Source organism: Armigeres subalbatus, chromosome 3, assembly GCF_024139115.2.
Source record: "Armigeres subalbatus isolate Guangzhou_Male chromosome 3, GZ_Asu_2, whole genome shotgun sequence".
NCBI classification, from domain to species: domain Eukaryota; kingdom Metazoa; phylum Arthropoda; class Insecta; order Diptera; family Culicidae; genus Armigeres; species Armigeres subalbatus.
In genome coordinates, this window is record NC_085141.1 from 282,263,556 (window position 1) to 282,286,659 (window position 23,104).

The following is a 23,104-nucleotide window of genomic DNA, read 5'->3' on the forward strand; positions in this document are numbered from 1 at the left end:
AGTTTCCAATCGCTAGTCCCTTTTCGTCGCAGTGGTCTTCGCCGATGGTTCCGGTCCGTACTCTCTTGTTGATTGTTCGTTGCGTATGTTTTTTTTAAAGGCTGGCTTGCAGGGCCTGACACCAAACCCCCTAAATTTCCGGAGGACCATTCCTTCTTATTCCCGGTGGACCATGGTGCACAGTTTCACTTAGAGTCCCTCGCTGGCACTCGGACGATGATCAGCCGCCCCTAACATGGAGAACAGACGCTGTTGTGAGCCGATCCTGACATGGAGAACAGACGCTCAGTAAGATTTGCTCCTCCGGAGAGGAGCAAACCCCCCCTTCCCTGTCAGCATACGACCATAGTTTCCACCGGGGTTGGTTACCCGATCTTCCCTAAGGTTGCTCGTATCCCGGCCAGCACCACGGGAAGGTAGGGATAAAAGTAGCTGGGTAAGAGGCTAAGGACCGCGAGATGGGGTCTATTTTATTCCTTCAGTTACGCGAAGTACCACTCAGAACGCGACCTAGTCTTGCAAGAGAGCCGATCTTCAAAGGCAAGGAGATCCATCTATAAAAGATAGAACATCACGATGATGGTGTGGGGTGGGATATCTTTCCCTGTCGGAAAAAACGTGTGGTAAAAACTTGCCTACAGAAATGATCCTGTGAAGCACAGTCAGAAAACACCTAAAAACCGCAATAAATCAATTGGAAATCGTTTTTACGCGGTTTTGATTTACGCAGAACATATCCCCCGCGTAAAAACCGAATCCGGTGTACAATCATAATGTGTGATACACATAGACATAGAGGAAATCACGTCTTCCACCCGAAAAGATCCAAACCCAGACCGTCAGTCGAGCTCATACTAACTGGAAACCCATAGTGCAAAAGCGGAATATTCTGAGTGAAATATCAAGCTTCTATTAGCAGAATTTTCATCAATAACTCAGGTGTGCCAAATATCTGCCACTGTAGAAACCTACGCTTCTATTGTCGTGAAATTGACTGAATCACGATTTGCGGTAATGGGAAAGAAATCACCGAGCTGAGACTGAACAGAACTTCCTGTTCCTATAAATTGGCCATGATTAATGTTGACAAATGTTCAAAATTGACCGTGATTGATTTTTCTGTTCATCATTCACCACTTTGTTCTTTGTACTAGTTCAGCGCTAGATCCAACACTTAAACATTGCCAATACATAGAAGACAACTTCCCGACTAGGTAGGTACTTTCCCAAAGATTTTCTCATTTGCGTCACAATATGGCAAACAACTGGTCATCCCCCGCAGTAAGGGTCTGTTCACAAATTACGTAACGCTTCTGGGAGGAGGGGGGAGGTCCAACTTGCGTCATACTTTGTTACACTAAAAGGTGGGGGAGGGGATGGGTACTACCAAATGTTACGCATAACGCAAATAAAAATTTATTTGAATGTCTTTTTTTTAATCACTGATTGAATTAATTGCTGTTTATCGTTATCGTATATTAGTCATTATAGAAATCAAGCCTGCTGATATGCGTGAAAATACCAAGCGAATATTGTATTTCTCGACACCACAGTTCCGCAAAACTATGTATGTAAATGGTTGTGATTGCATTGATATCCTTGATTTTTGATCATATGCCGTCTCTATTCTAACAGTAACAGTGTAACAAAACCCAAATGCTTCAGAGAAGGAAAAAAATGCCTTTAAAATTTTCACAGTTACGCGTTACATGGGGGAGGGAGGGGATACCAAAAATGTTACTTTTTGTTACGAGGGGGAGGGAGGGGGTCAAAAACTCGGATTTTTGCGTTACGTAATTTGTGAACAGACCCTAAAGCAAAGTGGCTCAAAAAGTCATTTATCCCATGGCAACATTGTCGTTTCCCTATCCGGCTGCGAAAAATAAACCTCCGCTTTCTCAACTCGCTTCCTGAAACAAAGTGGCATGCAAATAAAGAGCGAAAAACTTTTGATGACATCGCATTCTTCTTGCTTGAACTTTATGACGAGTCATTTTTCGAGAAAATTGTCGGCGTCTCTTCCTCCGTAATTGATAATCGTGATGATTTGTTTTTTCTTAATTGTTTATTCACCGTAACTGTGATATTAAATATAAATTCCATAGAATCATGAAATGGAATAATAATCCTCGAGACAAACTTGTCAATCATTCTAACCCAAAATGATAAACATTTTTTCGGAGCATGATAAGACTATGAACTGTAAATCAAGATCATCAGACCAGTTTTTGTGGCGGATAATGGTCTTATATGCGTTTCGGCGTTTCTGAAGGATTTTCGATTTTAATTTTAATTCTCAACCATAAGACAAGTTAGTTTAACACTATTCCACCAAATTCCACCACTTAATTGTAATTTAACAGATACGTATTTCGTAAGGACTTACTATGTGTACAGTTACAATTACAATCAAGTGGTGGAATTGAATAGGATAACATTAACTCGCCTTTGGCAAATATATTCTACTATGCCAACTGAATCTTCAAAAATGATTGACAAACTCAGCCTAAGCTACGACTACGTTTTTACTACCGTATGAATTTTTAGCTTTAATGTCCAATAGTTATTCCAATCTAAGTTTGTAACGCACATTGTTTATACTTTCGTGTGCATTTCTAGTGTTTGATCACTTTTGTCCAAAATTAAATTTCCCTCTCTTGAAAATTTTTGATCATTGTGTTTTTAGTCCATATTCCCCTTCGACAGTCAAGGATAAAAAATAACTGGATTACCGCTCGTAAGTAGGCACCATAATGTTTCACGTGCCTCCGCACATCTATCTCTTTTATATCCATTGGAATAATGACCACGATAATAGCCAGAAAAATGTGTGACGCTGGAAATGCTGTAAAAAAATCTCCAAATGGGCCATATATTTTATCTATTCCAGTTGTTTTTCGCGATTTTCACGCAGCCATATCCCACAACCAAGAAGATGTAGGCCTACGTGAAATCACGTACGGCTGCTGGTTGCTAAACCATACTTCGGACTGGGCCGCTAGCCAGTGCGTATGAGAAGCAGACAGCAGTGTGACGGCCTGCTGGTCGACCGCCTGACGTCGTCGTCTGACCGAATGATAAATCACTTTTCTTCACCGTCCGTTAGAAGTAGACTCTGTGAAGTTTCAAGACAGGGGCTCCGGGTGGAAACTTTACCATTCTCTGTACCTCTGCTTACATGTGGTTGGTTTCACGACGAGTATGGTTGCAGCTGTCTTCTGTGTGGAATATATGTTCTGTAAGGATAAGCACATATGTACGACAACGAAAAGCAATTTTGGCAATAATGAATTTCTCTGTTGGACATAATTAATTGACATCGAACATGAACAAGAGCGTGTATATAAATTCATGTTACATTCCATTTTACTGATTTGTTTATTTAATATCACTTAAACAAAAACTTGTAATTGAATAGAGATGAGTTTTGAAACGAAAGAAATGTTTATTGTGTTAGCGTGACACACATAGAATCCAAGGCCAGCGGCAGGTCGCCTTATAGTTTATTATTTATTTTTGCCATTTTTGCTTTCTATATCATGACGCGATAATACTTTTATGCCCATGTAAGTCGAAGAATTTCAAACCCAAAAACGTCTCGAACGGGACCGAGAATCAAATTGACTCACTCTTAAGTATGGTCTTGTTTTGTAGTCAGCGCATTTAATAAAAAAAGCCGAGGAAGGCCCTCACTACTGGAAATTGAACTGAAGAAAATGAAAACGTATCTCAGTTGAACAGACCAGACTTTTTTTTTTTTTTTTTTTTCTTTATTGGAGTGATTTTTAAGTAAGTACAAAGTTCATCACTTAACAGACCAGACTGAGAAACTCATTAATACAGGAAATTAATGGAAAATAGAACCATAGTTGATATAGTCTCAAGATGAAAATAATGAATGATGACTAAGGTATGATTCGGAATATTTTAAATTGTGTGGTGATGCAAATAAAATATTGAATACAGTTAAAAGGTTGAAAGACTTCACTATTCCATTTAATTCACTACAATCACTCTGTATCAACAGATTTTCGTATTTCGATTTGAAAACTTCTTCAGTGTTTTATTATTGACTCTCTCGAGTAAATACGGCTTTGGCAGGTTTTTTTCTATTATTGGCAGGGGGTTTTTGTCGACCAAATTTTATGAAATTTGGCCACAATATTCTTTGATATGCAAAGAATGTTTAGGTCAAATTTGAGCAAGTCAGTCATAAAAAAACCCCTGACAATAATAGAACAAAACCTGCTAAAGCCGTCATTCCCCCTATTTGTTGATACAAGGTGATTATAGTGGAAGTAAATGTAATAGTGAAGTCTTTTAACTTTGTAACATTTTCCCTAAGACGCTCAATAAGATTTAAGCAAAACATTGTCAATAACTTCAAAAAATCTAACATCGCATATTCATGAAAGCAGGTTGATCGAACCCAGTAGCTTAGTTATATCGGCTCTATATTAAAGTTCTACATGTTCTTCATGCCGAAGCCTATCAAATAAATGGTCGGGGTTCTGCCAAATCGCACCAAGCACTAATGAAAAATTACTTACTATTATTTTCTTGCAAAAGTTTTCGTGTAGCAGATCCAAATGATTACAAATCAAAGCGGATACCATTCCATCCCATAACTAAGTGGCCGTGGCCGGAACCAAATGATATGACCGCGACTCTCCGTGGATGCGTGTGCACGCCCCCGAGATCTGACTGGAAGAGGCAGAGTCAAGGCTTACTGCTCGCCGATTGACACGCTGAGTGAGTGTGAGAGTGAGTTTATTCAAACCCCGCATTCCCCTTCTTCTCTCATTAAAAATGCAATAAAAAACTTCTAACATAGAATGCAATGCTTGTTTTTCTCCTGGGTTATTTAAATGACACGAAGGTGAACATCTGTTGCTTTTGGGAAACCGATTAACTCCTTTGAAAAACTGCACACCAAAATAAACTTGTCTCAACATCATGGTTTTAGTACTAGAATAATATAAAACATGAGTTTCCAAACTGTGGATCGCAATGAGGGGGTTGTGGGCTGAATAATGGTGGGTCGCGAAAGACAATTCGTGATTCATTCTTTCGGCCCTATTCTGACCCACAAACCTATACAAGCTTTTAGATTAAGGTCTAAGTAATTATGGATGATAAGAGAACAACAAATTTCACGAAGTCTATGGCCTTCTTTTTTTATGTGAAATTTCAACAATTACAATGAAGTCTAATGCATTCCAAATCCAATTTCAATTCAATCCAAATCCAAATCCAATCTAAATCCGATCCCAATAAAATTAAAAATGTTGATATTATGGCAAATACAATGATTTCATCAATATAACGCGAACTCATTTTATTCCAATTTCTAATAATCATTGCATCAAGGACCAAGGTGGGTTGCACACAATATGGATCAGTTTTGCAGAATAGAATGTTTTTCCATATCTCTCAGATTTCGTTATATATAAAAGCTCAACTGGTAGTCTCATGTACAGTAACACTGCCAAGTGGATACATGAAATCTGAATTTATTTTAACCAAAATCAATGCTCGCAGGACTAAGAAATTTTCTAGATTGTAAACCATTTTCCGTTGGTCTTCCATATGCACCTTGAAGCTTTACAAACTGCAAAACATTTTCGGCCACCTTTCAGACACGCCTTATTTTTTTCTAAACCACAAACCATTTTCCAACGGTCTTCCAGACACGTTTTGTGATTTTGCATACCACAAATCAATTTCATATGGGGCTCTCCTTAGCCGTGTGGTAAGCTGCGCGGCTACAAAGCAAGACTTTGCTGAGAATGGTTGGGTTCAATTCCCGGTGCCGGTCTAGATAATGTTCGGATTGGAAATTGCCTCGACTTCCTTGGGCATAAAAGTATCATCGTGTTAACCTCATGATATAGGAATGCAAAATGGTAATTTGGCTTAGAAACCTCAAGGTTAATAACTGTGGAAGTGCTGAATGAACACTAATTTGTGAGGCGGCAATGTCCCAGTGGGGAATGTAGTGCCAATAAGAAGAAGAAGAACATTCAAAATCGTAACAGTCCCCATTTTCAAATTCTGATTTGACACCCAGTACCTTCGGGTAAGACGTTGGCCAACGTCAAAACCCTAGATGTAAAATGCACTACTCTTGTTTTCAAATAACGCAAATGAACCTTGAACAAATATAATGACCTTTTTTATCATTCACTGAGTCCGATGGCGGAAATAGAAGATTATCGAAAACATTTGTTAAGCGATTCGGAAGAATGGCGAAGATTTTACATTTCAAGATATGAAAAATAAGAAGGGTTGTGTACAAAATACGACCGCAAGGTAGAAGTTGAACATCGGACATCGTTGCAATTGATTTTTCTGCCGTAGCTAAGCGACTGTGTTTTGTACATGGGTGGTTTTGTATAGAAAGTTGGTCTTGAAAAAACTGATTCATTTTCAATAATTTGTCTTCCTTATTACCTACAAACAACGGCAAAATCAAATGAGAATCTTGAAAGAAGGTTTCACTTGATTACCACTGATTTCCTTACTTGATACTTCGTTGGCTACAGCTCTTCAATGAACCTACGAGTATCCTTTTCCACTGGACTCGATCCTGGGCCAATCGCTTCCAGTCGCCCTGAACATTGAGCGTCCTCAGGTTCTCTTCAACTGCAAAAAGCCATCGTGTACGCGGCCTTCCACGAAGCCTGCGGCCTCTTCCGGGTTCTCTACTAAATATTATCTTCGCTTGACGTTCTTCCGGCATACGAACGGAAGCCCACCGTAGTTTGCCGTGTTGAATAAGCTTAATAATAGCCAGCACTTTATAAACCTGGTACAATTCGTGATTCATGCGACCTCGCCAGATACCGTTCTCCTGTTTACCGCCGAGTACGCTCAAACACTCCGAAAGCTCTCCGATCAGCCTCCTTTAACGTCCATGTTTCATGGGCGTATAAAGCTATTGGAAGAATCAGAGTAGTATACAGCGCGAGTTTTGTTTTCGTTCGCAGACTACGGGACTTAAGCTGGTTACGAAGTCCATAATAAGCTCTATTTGCAGCTGCAATACGCCTTTTCACCTCGCGGGTAACAACATTATCGCACGTCACTAATGTTCCAAAATACACAAATGCTTCTACCACTTCTAACTTTTCACCATCCAGCACCATTTCGCTACCGCCACCACTAATGAACCCACATTGATTGCCAGCGACCATGTACTTCGTTTTGCTGGAATTGATCGTGAGTCCAATCCTCGATGTCTCCCTCTTAAATGGCACAAAAGCATCTTCTACGACACGGCCGACAATCCCGATAATATCTATATCGTCCGCAAATCCCAGGAGCATATGCGATTTTGTGATAATGGTACCGCTTCTTTGCACACCAGCTCTCCTAATTGCTCCCTCGAGTGCTATATTGAACAGTAGATTCTAGGGTGCATCAAGCTGCTTTAATCCATCTAAGGTAACAAATGACGTCGATATTTCATCCGCAGCCCTTACACTTGATCTTGATCCGTCCAACGTTATACGAATCAGCCGTATCAGTTTCGCCGGAAAACCATGCTCAAGCATAATTTGCTATAACTCATTCCGTTTCACTGAATCGTACGCCGCCTTGAAATCAATAAACAGATGATGTGTCTGCAAGTTGTATTCCCGGAATTTATCAATGATTTGTCTCAGGGTAAACATTCGATCCGCCGTTGATCGGCCCTCTCGAAAACCTGCTCGGTATTCGCCGACGAAGGACTCTTCAAGCGGTCTCAATCTGTTGAACAGAATACGGGACATCATTTTGTACGCCGAATTGAGGAGGGTTATTCCTCGGTAATTGGCGCACTCCAGTCTGTGCCCTTTGTTAAAGAGAGGGCAAATGAGGCCAGACACTCCACATCAAACCAACCCGTCCTGGGTCGCCTCTGTGCAGTGCCTACCACTTCTCGTGCTGTTGTGCTCACCGCCCCATGAATCGACTCTCATAGATCGTTGATGTTGTCGTTAACGTTGATTGCACTTATCCGCTCGTTGAGCTTCTGGCGGTACTCAGCCGATAATCCTTCCGCCGACAATCGCTGGATATTGTAACGCATCGTTCGCTGTGATCTTTCGTTCGATACAGTTGACAACCGTGATCAAATTTTGCTGACAACGAGGTAGTGATCAGAGTCAATGTTCGAACCTCTGAATGTCCGCACATCGATAACATCCGAGAAATGGCGCCCATCCACCAGAACATGGTCTATCTGGTTGCAAGTTTCACCATTTGGGTGTCTCCAGGTGTGCTTTCGGATATTCTTTCGTGCAAAGTAGGTGCGACTGATGGCCGTCCCTCTGGAAGCAGCGAAATTTACTATCCGTAGGCCGTTGTCATTGGCAGCGGAGTGAAGGCTCTCTCTACCTATTCTTCTTCTTCTTATTGGCATTACATCCCCACCCTGGGACAGAGCCGCCTCGCAGCTTAGTGTTCATTAAGCACTTCCACAGTTATTAACTGCGAGGTTTCTAAGCCAGGTTACCATTTTTGCATTCGTATATCATGAGGCCAGCACGATGATACTTTTATGCCCAGGACCGGCACCGGGAATCGAACCCAGCCACCCTCAGCATGGTCTTGCTTTGTAGCCGCGCGTCTTACCGCACGGCTAAGGAGGGCCTTAGCCTACCTATTATGGGACGGAAAAAGTTCTCTCTACCGAGCTAAGCGTTAGCATCTTCGATAACAATTTTCACGTCATGCTTTGGGCACTTTCCATAGGATTTATCAAGACATTCATAAAACGTGTCCTTCACGTCGTCGGATTTATCGTTTGTCGGTGCGTAAACGTTGATTAGGCTGTAATTGAAGAATTTGCCCCGTATCATCAACAGACAGATTTGATCGCTAATTGGTTTCCGCCGCATCACTCGCTTCATCTGCTTGCCCATCACTACGAAACCAACTCCATGCTCTGCTTTTCCGCCGCCGCTGTGATAGATGTTATACTTGAATGCAGTGTTGGTCGTGGGGTCCACGGCTCAGAATTCACGTTCTCCGGATCTAGGCCACCTTGAATAGCGGCCACGTTCACTCCAACCTTCTGTAGTTCACGAGTCAGAAGGCTCACTCGTCCAGGTTCATTTACGGTCCTGACATTCCAGGTACCGTGTTTCCAATCATAGTCCTTATTTCGTTGCCGGGTTGGTTGCCAAAAATAACGTTCTCTTTTTCTTCTATCTCCATTTTTCGTGGTATTTGAGAGGCTTCAGTAAGCTACCTTACCGGGGTCACGTTACCTACATCGCGCTGGTGGGGCTGCCACCTTAGGTATAGCTGACGCGATACAGCATTTCGTTGATCAGCCGCTGGGTACCAGGCAGACGCTGTTTGAGCCGCACCTCCTGGTGAACAGACGCTCGAGGCGTACCTTCTCACTCTAGCTGATGTCAGAAGGACAACAGTGTCCAGGTTGCACTACCAGCTGAGTACACAATCCTTAGCTGGCGGTCTTTTGTCATCGGACTACCCGTGGAAGCGTGAGATAGGAACTTGTGGGGACCAGAGCTCTGTTGGGCGCTCCTTCCTTGATGTCAACCCACCATTTAGCAGCCCACATTGATTTGTCATCGACATCGAAGAACCAATCTCGGTGGCCAGAGAGCAGAATGTGCCAACGGCTCGTCAGGTAAGCAACACCCTAACCATCGATACCCTCATCAAAGATCTCATTCGTCTTCGTAATGTGGTTCGCAGACAGTACCAACGTACTGGGCTGCCTGCACACAAAACCTGTTGCAATTGCATGACCAAAATTATAAAAGCCAGAATGGTATACCTTATAAAAAATGATTTTTCAAATAAGATCCGAACTCTCCCAAATAGTGCTAAGCCGTTTTGGAAGTTGACAAAAATTTAGTCTTAGCCCATTCTACCCTTGATCCCACTAGACAATAATGGCTCTGCGGATGGCTTGATAACTCCTGCTCTGCCGTAATCTGAAAAAGTGACGCCATTTTACAACATACATGTTTCTTTCATTTTTCTGTTAAAGAGTACGATGAATACTACTCGTTAACGCCATTTTTGGGAAATGGCGTATACGTCACTTTGCCAGATTATGGCAGTGCTGAGATAGGTCAGCATTTCGTCAGCTCTAATAACCTTGAACAAAATATCGTAAGTCTACATGAAGCTGCTGTCAGTAAGCATGCAAACAACTTCCATCTAATTCCCAACGATTTCTCGGAGGAGTTGAAGATCACAGCTGGCGAATTGTCGGCCTATATAAAATCATCCAATAATATGAAGGCCCCAGGTTTAGACAGCATCTTTAACTTGGAGCTCAAGTGTTTAAGTAACCAGTTTTTCATTCGCCTCTCGCTGATTTTCAACCAGTGCCTTCGATTTAGTTACTTCCAATCGTCCTGGAAGTCAGCAAAGGTGATCCTCATCTGGAAGCGTGGGAAATATCTTACCTTTAAGCTATCGTCCCATTAGCCTTCTCTCAGCGTTATCCAAGCTTAAAGAAAAGGCAATTCATTGTCGGTTACGCGATTTTGTCGATGAAAACAACATCATGCTCGAGGAACAGTTCGGGTTTCGGCGCGGAACAAGTATGTCTCCAAAACCACTGCACTGCCATGGCGTTGCTGGATGTCAAGAAGGCGTTTGACAATGTCTGACATGATGGCGGGGTGTATAAATTACGGCGCTATAATCTTCCCAGTTACCTCGTCGAAGATTATCCAAAACTATCTGTCGGAAAGGACATTCCGGTTCACAATCAGCGGAGCGACTTCCGATGCGCACGGCATCATCGTAGGGCGATATCCTCGGGCCCCTGTTGTTCAGCCTGTTTTCCTCCGACATGCCCGTACTTCCTGAAGACGGCACTTTGCCACTGTTCACAGATGACACCTCGATCGTCTATTACCGTCGAGTTATCAAGACCCTTGTGGCCAAGCTCTAACGTGGCCTGGGTGTCCTGACAAGCTACCTCACCATCTGGAAGATTTATATCAATGCAGCGGAGACCCAGGTCATTATATTTCCCCACTCCAAAGCTCCCAAACTTGTTCCGCCTAGGGATTGTAAAATCACCGTTAACGCCACATCCGTGGAATGGGCCGATACTGCTGACTACCTTGGCTTGACCCTCGACAGCAAGCTTATTTCTCGGCAACAGGTTGACAAGACGGTTACAAAGTTTAATGTTTTGTTGAAACTAGTGTATCAACCGCCGGTCGTCGTTGTCCCTTAGAAACAAGCAAATAATCCTCCCTGTGATCGAATACAGCATGTCGGCCTGGGAGAGCTGCGCCAAAACCCACCATCTTAAACTGCAACGGGTACAAAACAAATTCCTGCGGATGATCATGAACACCCCACGCAGGACAAGAACATCTGAGGTCCATCGTCTGGCTGAGATGAAAACACTCGACGAACGCTTTGAGGTGTCGAAGGAGAAATATAGGGTCCATTGCCAAACAACGGAACAACCTATTATTCGGGATTTATTCTGACGTTAGGTTATCAAATTTTGTAAATAGTAGTATTGATGTAGGAGTTAGGTTATCAAATTTTAAATTAACAGAGCCTTCTTAAGGCCAAGTTTTATAGTGAAACATTCTAAACAAAAGGAGCAAAATGCAGCGTAGGAAGTATGAAGGGCTATGATGACCAAACACTTATCAACACTTACACTAGATCAAATAAAATGAATTGAAGTCAAAAAAACAATGGACCTTCTGGTCTGTTGATCCTGAGAAGAACCGTTTAATTTCAAACAAAGTGCCTTCATAATCACTACTAGCAACCACTCAATAGTTCGACGCACTCCTGTTATTCTGCTACCGAAGTCAAACTTCTGCTATCTCCAAGCGATGATGTTTTGCACTTCGATGAAAATTTGTATCGGCTCAACTTTTTCTTCTATAAAATTGAGGTTCTGAAAAGAAATTCTTTATTTTCAATAATGAGCCTTCCATGCGACGGTCCCCAAAGACACCGGATGTGAGTCAGTCCCTATGAACCTATTGTTGATCAAAAAATCGTGCAAGCTTTTCCCGTAAAAACTGATCTTCTGTTCAAGATGTGGAAAAAATCTGAGAACATCGAAGAATAAAGTCGACCGAACAAGACACAAAATGTACTACGGACTTTCAGGGAGCAGAAGAAGAAAAAGAATTGTATAACAAACCAATGACAGAACTTGAGCCCACAAATTATACGATAAACTTTTGTGTGGAAGATCGTTGTGAAAGGTTAAAAATGATGAGTTATGAGTGAAACTCGAATAAAAGATACTTCTACGGGACAAGTTCTACACGATCCGTGCCGGTAAAGTAAGGGAAATATGTATAAAATGTGGCGGTTGGGTGAAATGTGCCACCAATTTTTCGGAGTTCATATCCCAAATTTTGTCTTAAAATCGTAAGCAGCTGAAGCCTATACATATGTTTAAGCCGTCTCACAAAATAGCTCTGTCAAAAACTCTGTATATAAAAGAAAATGTGTTTTTGCTCTTTTCGATGCAATTTCGGCATTCACATCTTCAAGGCTTTTTGTTTAAAAACACAAAATATTTTCTGCTTATTACCATCAGTCTGAGGCATTGACTATCTTAAAGGATATGAATGACATTATACTTGTGCACAAGTGTGTAACAATTTTAAATACAAAAAAATGAATATTTTGATCATCATTTATGAGTTGCGCAAATTCCCCAGCATCGTTCATTTCAAATGGAAACACACAATTTTGGAATAAATTCTTTCCCAGTAATATTGTTGGGTCTTCATGAAAATGTTTAGACCAGACTGATATTTTAGTTTATTGTAAACACTTCAAAAAAGCATTTTTACGGACGAAATCATTGTTTAATTAGGAGATTTGCTCAGGGGCGAATATTGACCATATCTCCCTTATGCTGATAAGCCAGTTATTTATCGGAATTCTGTAAAAATGCTATTATTTGGCAAGCAATTTGTAAGTGTGGAATGTTCTCAAATCCATTTGCAACAAACAACTGATACAATAACAGTTGATGTGTATGTTCGAGAAGTCTTGTAGCGTTGGCTACTGTCCATTATCCGAAAATATCATAACACAGTACTATTTTGGCCGGATTTGGCATCAGTGTATTACACGATGTATGGGCCCTCCTTAGCCGTGCGGTAAGACGCGCGGCTACAAAGCAAGACCATGCTGAGGGTGGCTGGGTTCGATTCCCGGTGCCGGTCTAGACAATTTTCGGATTGGAAATTGTCTCGATTTCCTTGGGCATAAAAGTATCATCGTGCTAGCCTCATGATATACGAATGCAAAAATGGTAACCTGGCTTAGAAACCTCGCAGTTAATAACTGTGGAAGTGCTTAATGAACACTAAGCTGCGAGGCGGCTCTGTCCCAGTGTGGGGATGTAATGCCAATAAGAAGAAGAAGAAGAAGAAGAAGAAGAAGTATTACACGATGTAAGGGTATGCGATAACACACTTTTTCCTAACGAAACGAAACGAAACGAAATTTAAAATGTCTATATTGATTCGGATCGAAACGAAACGAAATATAGATTTCTTTCGAGACTTCGAAACGAAACGAAATCAAGGTTCATTTTATTCGAAATTTTAAGAAACGAAACGAAATTTTCATTTTTTTCCGCGGATTTTTTTAAAATTGGTTTTACATCATGTGTGCAATTCTGATTTCAGTTTTTCGAAGTCGAATAACTGTTTTGCGACCAAAAGAGTTATAATAACAGAAGAGGCAATCTGTGATAAATCGCCACATTCTCGCCGCATATACCATTGGCGATAAGGCAATACCCCAGCATTTGTGCCGCTTTCAAAGGAATTCATCGTGGAGCGTGTGCTCTCGAATCTGATCAATTTTATATCAGTAAGTATATGAAAATAAAGAAATTGTGGGATTTTTCATAGACGGATTCAAATTTCGTTTGAAACCTTAGTTCACCTAAAAATTATAACTTTTAGCTGAAGCATACTTCATATTGTCTTGTCAGCGTGGTTTTACAGTATTGACTCAGTCAAAATTAGAAAATGAATGCTTAGATTTTTTTATTTAGTGGGATACTCAATTATGTATCCTCATCTGCCAGGCGTATACGCAGATAGAGAATTGATATTACTAGACCAACATTTGAAAAGGGCATATCAGCCAAAATTTATTCCTTTTTATTCTTCGTCGACATATATAGCATACATTTGCTCACTAGAAGAATCCTGTGCACCTTTCTAAAATGCACAAAGATATGTATTTCAGATTGAATTTCACAGACCCATTTTTTTTTATTCCTTGTTGGGTATCTTCATCACTGCGACCAGTTCATTGATCTATTGTGATACATTTCCCTTTTATTTTAGCTGAGTCATAATGACGTATCACTATTATTATTAGAGATCGTCATCGAATGACTTAGAGCATTATCCCAGTTCGGTACTACACTTCTCATGAAATGCAATACCGTATAGGGATTTGATCTCCAGATTTCAAAGGGTTCTATTAGCCCCTTGCTGAAGAACTTACGTCTTTGATTAAAAAGTGCCGGACATTGGCATAATAAATGTTCAGAGTCTTCTTTCTGCATGCCACAAAAGCGACAAGCATCATCTTGAAGTTTTCCTAACAGCTTCAAGTGATAATGGCTCGGACAGTGACCTGTTATAATACCGGTATACATGGAAAGATCTTTTTTAGAAAGTTTTATGATTTTGCGAGTCACTGAAACGTTCGGAGTGATAAATCGCTTCGATTGCCTAGCAATAAACGTGCTACTCCAGTTGGTTACAACTTTCGAAGATTCCCAAGTCTTCAATTCTGCTATGAGAGAAGAGGCGGATGTAGCACAAAAAGGTTCTGATCGGTCCCACAAAATCCTGAGATGACCCGATTTGCCTTGCCAATTTATCGGCTCTTTCGTTTCCATCAATTCCGCAGTGACCAGGAACACAGACCCATAGTCTTATATATAATCAGCGCGACAAACTAAGCTATTGTCTGTGTGTCCTTGACATATGAGAACAGCCGTTATGGTCAGTATGAGCAGCAAGCAATCATAAGTAAAAAACTTCCTTTAAGCAATTTTAATGATCTTTCAACCCGTTCTGGATTTTTTTATTGCAAATTCTGTGCGAAGATCTAGAAATGCCCACAAATCTGCAATGTTCCTTACATATGGTGCAAATAGTCAAAGAGAGCTTATTAGCTTGATTAACTATACACATCGTACCTAGTTGCTAATCATGATTGGACGAGAAAAAGCAAATATGCACAGCTCACCAATTCAATAATATTCTTGGAATACAAAAAAGTTATTCTTATTGTATACTTGCTTCGGAGTTTCCAATTCATGACCAATAATTATGCTGGCCACATGCTTATAGTCAATTGAGGATTAGGAGAGGAAAATTAGTTTAACACTCATTGTTATAAGAGACCGAGGAATGCTCTGCATCTCCGTGAGCGCTACTGGAAAGGAATCGTTGGTTAGTTGAGAAGGTAATTCATGTGAAACCCCTTGATAAGCGACAAAATATTTATTGTATACGAAGTTAACGAATTAATGCTTGACGACTGTGGGTATACGATTGTTTTTTGCTATATGTATAAAAAAAATAATTTTCCAATCCTTGAAAAGGTAAAATAAATTACCGAACCGTCGGATGCAGAAGTAAACTTGTTTTTGCTGCGTTATAATACTGCTACAGCCGGAAAACTACACGTTCCGTTATACAAAGTTATTTTGAAAACAAGAAGACGAAAACTTTGTTTTAAATCAATCCAACGCAAGATCAATGTGCTTCTTTTAATAATCTTTTATAACACGATCGATTCCGCACTGAATAATTTTGTGCTCTTCGATGCAGACATTAGTTAACATTGGTTAAACAAATTTCTGCTACGCGAGGTAGATTTTTTTCACTTCGCGTTCTCCCGGACTAGCTGCCGTCCCATGACCAGCAGCAACACGATCGATTCCGCATTCATATTGTGCAAATAGTAAAAAAAATACCACAAAATTTAAATTTGAATCATGGAAATACTGAAGACGTTTTATAGAAGAAAACTACATACGTATTTGTCGACTAAGAATGGGGTTATGTAGTAAGCATTGGCGTAACTAATTGGGAATTGTAATTGGAAAGGAACATTGTTGAAAACAAATCGGTTTTTTCTTAGATACACTAGAGGAGGTTGATCATAATCGCTTGGCGACGCTGCAGAAGTTTTTTCTCCATGTATGGCAAATCATCTGTCGTTGTTGTCAGAGTAGACAAAAGAAATTTTTTTTCAAAATTTTGATTTTGCCTGTGATTGGAATGGCATTGTCGGTTCGTCTCAGAACCATCATTTCACAGGAGGTTGAGTGTGAGTGACGAATTTTCTGTCGTCAGATTTCAGAAAAACTTTATGGGATTAGAAACCCAACAAGCATTGGAGGCTGATAAAGAGCTTATTTCGCCACAATTTGGCTTGTTCAGCTAAAAAACTAGTATATTCAACTTAAATTGTTTGTTGGGTAGTAAGACGCCTGTGGAGTTTTATCGATCCGAAAAAAATCTAATTTCTTTCTCATTTAAATTAAAAGAAGAGATAATTTCTTGAAAACTCAGATTTTGCCTATCTGGAATCTCTTATATTGATTTTCTGGAATTAGCAGAAAAATCCCCCAAATCACCATTCAAAATTACAGAAAGAAATGCTTTCAAAATATCTGGATCGATTCAGACATATCATATGTAGTATTTGGCTCTTACTTTTTCGAAAGGGTTCTTTTGATAATTCTTTCAGAAAGGCCATGCATCTTTAAGAACTATGAACATGATAGGTTTAATTAAATATATTCGCAAAGCTCTTTTAAATATTTAAAGATTAAATACTTGCTGAGGAAACCAATTTTTAACCAGGATTTTTTTTAAGAAATATGCCGATAAGCTAAGCACCCTGTGTTCCTTAAACAATGTGTCCAACATTTTATGCTGTGTCAATATTAAGACCATACGGACAGTTCAGTATACCACTAGAACTTTCTTTATCCAATCAAAATTTTAGAAATTATATTTGTTTTCTTTGTCTGATGCTTCTATTATTTATTCAATCAGCTTTGCACCAGCATGGAACCACTGTAGTTACGCCAATGGTAGTAAGCGTTAATAGAAAAATTTGTATAACTTAAAGTTTTGAAAACAACTTTACGCTTTTGTTGAGCGGCGCAGCCAAAATTTTTGATAATATAAATTATGGTTTAAGTTTAAATTTGTCTCGAAATTCCGCGGAATTCCGTTAAATTTCGTTAGAAGCTGGTTTTTTGTAGCGAAATTTTGGTAATTTTACGAAACGAAACGAAATCAAAAAATCAGATTTCGCCATGCTCAAATTCCGCGAAATTCCGCGGAATTTCGTTTCGAACCACCTGAAACGAAATTTTTCGAAATACCGCATATGCTTGACACGATGCATCTGAAGGAGTCATATCTGTTCACAAGGAAATGGATTCTCTGAACTATTCCTAGGAAGTTCCTATTGAAACTTTTTGAACTTTGACAAAGGTACGTTTATAAAAGCATGTTGAGGCAGCGGACTCCACAACAAATTTGAAAAATAAATAAAATTAAAATGTATTGTTGACAAACGGGCTTTGCTGACGCTAATGGTACAATCTGATCAAAATCCCACTCTTTGGACTACGGTTAAATGGATCTCGGATAAGTGACGATGAACTGCAGAAAAAATAGTACCAAAGTCGTAATGTAATTTTTAAATCGTGTTTATACTTACAGGGACACCCTATATTATACGTCTAAAACATTCTGGCCAGGATCTCGGTCTTGTCACCCCTTAGTGCGATGGTTCACGGTTGCAGTAAGAAAATGTTTTACAAAAAATTATGCCTAATTCTAGCTACACATGGTGCAACTCTTAAGAAAATCTTATTTTGGCATACATTCCTCACGAGCCTGACAGACAATTGATATACGAAAGTGCTCCAATTAAATTACTCCGAAGCGAATACTTATTTTAACGCAATAAGGCAATGCCTTAACGATTATTTGATACAACTCTAAAGATGTTGTACAAATTACACATATTGCTCCCCATGACGTCAATATTGTCAAACCTGTAACACATCGAACGATAGTACCACCAACCGAGAAAACCTTATTTGTGTCATGGTGCGCTACACTCCTCCATAATACTACATGTGGCTGATCAAGCAGAATCGTTTCGTTCACTATTGTCTGACTGGTTGATTGGTTGTGCGATAATATAAAAATATTCATAACGATCTACGTTGGTTACAAGAATTGTAAGGTAGCCATTCTCTAGCACGCAAGTGAGATGATTAATTCGAACAACATTCATCGAACAGTGATTTTGCTTGTTTTATAAAAAAAAAAACAATTCCGTGATTATGATAATGATCGAACATATCTTGGTGTTCCATGTTCCATATATAACGAAATATCACTTGTCTTGTGACATATTCCAACGGCCCTATTGTACACAAAAAGTGAAAAAAATGTTTTTTCGGCCACATGATAACCTTCCCGCAGTAGTCGAGAAAAACGAACATCTCAAAGTAAATCATTTTAATGGATTCAGCAAGCTACATGCTGTTCGTGAGTGTGCCATCCCGATGTCTATGTTCTATTTAGCCGAAATATAGTGCGACTGCACCCTTTAAGGTAACGGGTGTCTTCTGATCCAATTATTATATGTTGACCCATTGGATTAATCAGCTTTATATCAGTTCGTAACAAAATCTAACCGTTAGCAATATACATATTGCTTCATAATTGTATGAGATGAAAATGCGGAAATAAAGCACAAGATACAGTGGTTCTAAATACCTTCGTTACCTTACTTGAAGAAAGCAAAAAAGCTACATCCAAATATGTATGTCAATTTTGGTGTGCCCCCAATTGTAGAATGAAGGAACACAAAGTGGAATGCTTGGACTCGGATCCCTTCTAGGGATATCCTCTCTCTGTCAATATTGGCTCTCGAGTGTTTGTTTCAAATGAGACCAAGAACAGCGAGGTTTTTGGCGGTTTTTATTTCGACATCGCTGGCAAGAATCACTGCCGCTGTTTTTTAATGGCACAGATAGCTTCCGGGTGACATATACCTATATATCTATGGAGAACTTGTTTTAGCCGGAAAACCTATACACAGCAGTGATAAGTACATATTCTGTGGATTAATTTTATTTTATACAGGAGTAAAAACATGATTTATTAAAAAGTGTCTTAGGGAAATTGATACACGGTTATAAGAATTTACAATTCTTCCATTTATTTCCACTTTAATCAACTTTGCTGGTATCACATATCTGTTGATACAAACAGATTTGATTATAGTGGAAACAAATGGTAGAATTGTTAAGTCTTATAACCAGGGATTTTAATTCTCACTTATTCTCCCGAGCAGAGAATGCTGCCTCACGCTGATTATCGCCGAAAAATCGATTTGCGGGAATAGAAAGAAGGTCTGATGAGAGATAACCATTTCTCCCTCACTACCAGTACCGCGAAAAGTTGATTTGCTCTTTTTATCCTCTCTTCCTTCTCGTGCCATCGTCAATTGCAAGAAGAGTAGCCTTTATCCCTTTGTGGGACAAACAACCTATTCTCTACATTGTTGTTGTTCTAGGCTCGAATCCCGTTGCGGTCATTTTTTTTTGTAAAATTTTAGCGAAAAGTGATGAAACAAAAAAAGAAATTCATCAAGTAGGCACGATTTTCACGATCATAATCTCTCAGGTTTGCTATAAAGAAGAGAGGGGTAGGAGAAAGATGTATGTCACTACAAATTCCGAAAAAAGAGTTTTCTCCGGCCCGAAAAGTAGAAACCCAACAGTAAGTAAGTAAGTAAGTATGTAAGAACCAACAATTAGAGAAACAGCTTGATTCAACATTTCAAAGTATTGGTCTAGGGAATTTATTTGTTGGAAAATATTCCTAGCACCCAGCGTATAGCGCAACTTTATCCAAAATGCATATCAATAAAGGTGACTCGAGTTGACACCGCGTTTGTTTTTCCTATCTCTTATTTTTTTAAACGTTTTCTGTAATATTGGTCAAAACAATGAGATCTGTAATGAATCTTCGAAACATATACATTTTTATTATCATTTGTAAACAACGTAGTACTTACTCACCACTTTTGTACCCTCTCCCATGACTCATATAATATATTACGACCATTCGATATTCTGTGCGGAGACAAAACGTGAAATTCAAGTTGCTTTAATTCTAGTGAGCATGAGCATGAGCATGATTGACCGCCCACGTTTGCAACTCCGTTATTGCCAGACCAGCTGTAATTACACAGAGAACCAACAGATGAAGTTTGGGACTAACATCATCTTCAATGTGTAAAAACTGGTGACCAAAATTTAGGCAATACCAGCGCCGGCCGTGTCCGAATGCAGGTCAATTAAGGAATGGGTAGAAAAATGTTGACCTGATACTCGCTTTTATGAAAGCCGACGAGTCATCTGCACTTCCACGAGAAATCACTGGGATGTTGGATATATGGGATCGGGAGTGTATGGTAGGGTTCATTTGGTAAATGGTATGCCTGGTGTAGCGTGTAATTTGATCGAGGTTAAACAAAACACAATCGAACGCGCACTGTGAATTGACTAAACGACCGCACAACGCAGAACAAAATATATCGATGATCACGCAATCCTTCTGCTACTAAAGGAAACACGATCGGACACGCACTAAACTTTTATAGGTTAATTAATATACTCGCCCGCACAATGCAGAATTAAATGTTTTGGTGATTGCGCGATCGTTCTGCGTGCTGATGAAAACATGATCCAACGTGCATTAAACTTATATTTGCTAAAGAATTTACTCACCGCATAACACAGAACAAAACATGTCGATGATCGCGCGATCGTTCTGTTTGCTTGAGGGTACACGATCGGCCGCGCGCTACACAGAAAAAAAAGTACATGTAATTGAGTTTATTGTACTCCAAATTGGGTATCAAGTTCAAATTTGTAACACACTAGATAGTAGATAGTTTTTTAACCCTCCTCTCATAAATGATATTAATAATAAAGAGAATTGGGTTAAAATTTATCATGGCATTAATGCAAAATATTAATTGGATTTTTATGTTTTCTTCTGGTTGTATTTTTTTCCACACAAGGGTGGATGAAAGGATTCCAAAAGTTAGTTAATTTGCGATTCCGTGTAAACTTTTACTTGCTAACTAAATAACTCACTCGCACAACCACAACACATATTTAGATGATCGCGTAGTCATTCTGGGTGGTAGAGAATACACGATCGGACGAACACTTCTCGCTTAACTTTTCAAAAGGACCTAAGTAATATTTTTTTAATGAATTAATTTGAATAGCGCAATCAACAGGACAACATGAAAGCTATTAATTGCAGTATAAAAATAATTAATGAAAAAAAAATTACTTAGGTTCTTTTGAAAAGTTAAGCGAGACTTGTGCATGTACTATTCAAATGCTTGATGCTCATAACATTATGCACTTTTTGACACGTATCACCAACAAATACATGAATTTAAACTGTATTAGACTCATTCACTTTTCATTTCATTTGAAATACAGCAATACATTTGCTCTAAAGTTCATTGTCGTTGTTTCTATACATTCAAATGTTCCGGTTTGATTTTAATTGATTTTAATTGCACTTTTACGCGTTATAAATATTAAAGTATTAACCCAAGTACCACATTTCTCAGTTGGCAACCGCTTCTCGTGCGCGATAGTCGTGTTTTCGGATAGCTCGCTACGTTCTTACAGTTTATAGCATTTTTTATGGATCCTGTCGCGAAACATTTTTTGCATTCGTCGCAAAATGTCTTCGAACAGGCGAAACACGCTAGTCGTCGATTTCAGTGTTCTTCCGACACGACCAACGCTGGAACAAGTGAAGGAAGTTATCGACGTCGATCTTAAGCTAAACATGGCGGATGTTAGAAATATCCAATTGCACAACTTGAGGAACTGTGTGCTCATCGAATTGAATGATGCAGGGTTGGCATTGCGGTTGCAAAAAGAACACCATCTGCGATACACATTCCGATGCCAGGGTGTAAAGTAGTATATCCCTATCAGTGTTGGTAAAATCACTCATAAATCTCAATCAACGAGCGCTCCCGTGCGAACGAAATCGTCTGCGATTTTAAAGGAATGCATCACGCTTGAATTTTTCAAGCTAAAACGCATCATTTCACTCATTTGCCAAAAAATCATTTTGGTTTAAAAACGCATTTGAAATCAATTTGGGGCAATGTATTGCTTATACATAAAAGAGTGTCTAATATTTTACGCAACAAACGTCAATTCACTGCTTTTAACAAAGGAGAACAAAACAAAACCTACGATGATTCAACTCATCCATGAGTTTTCAGGTGCTGAGTTGGGCGCGTTTCAACTCACGCTCATGAGGTGAACCGGTCAAGGGCCGAAAACCTCATTAATAAAGACAATAAAAAAAACTCGCGCTTGATTTGAATCATCCATGAGTTTTGAGATTTTGAGTTTTTACCAACACTGATCCCTATATATGTAGATGGCCCCACTACCACCGTGAGGCTACATGACCTGCCACCATGTATGTCCAATACAACCATCACCCAACACATGGAGCAATATGGAAAAGTAATCTCCATACAAAACGAAGTTTGGAAGAATTTCTTTCCTGGGGTACCGAACGGTGTCAGAGTGATACGGATGAGGATGGAAGTGCAAATACCATCGCGTATGGTGATAGACAACGAATCTACACTAGTGACAATTCGAGGCAAAAAACAAGTGACAACGGGCGGAGTAACTCTGCAAGAAAAACGAACAGCTTCTAACATCGCCGAACAACAGAGCAAAGACGTGGACGAGAACGAGTATCGCACCGATACAATTGAAGCTATCCCGCGTGCGGCAGATCACAACATCAGCGACAACGATTCTAACGATGAGAACGACGACGACGACGACGACGCACACAACAACCCACAATCCGGAACCACGGCAAAGAGACGGCTGTCGACTGGAACAAGCGAATCGATCGAGGCTAGCTACGAACAAGATCGGAAAAGATCGTGTGATGATGAGAACTGCCGAGAGGAA

The 23,104-nt window shown here is 39.7% G+C and overlaps 1 non-coding gene across 1 annotated transcript; it reads right to left on the bottom strand.

The window, feature by feature from the left end:
* Nucleotides 1-493: 493 nt before the first annotated feature.
* Nucleotides 494-666, bottom strand: LOC134228203 (small nucleolar RNA U3). The gene has a single exon (XR_009983870.1). It is a non-coding gene; the product is annotated as a small nucleolar RNA U3 (small nucleolar RNA).
* Between the last annotated feature and the right edge of the window lie 22,438 nt (nucleotides 667-23,104).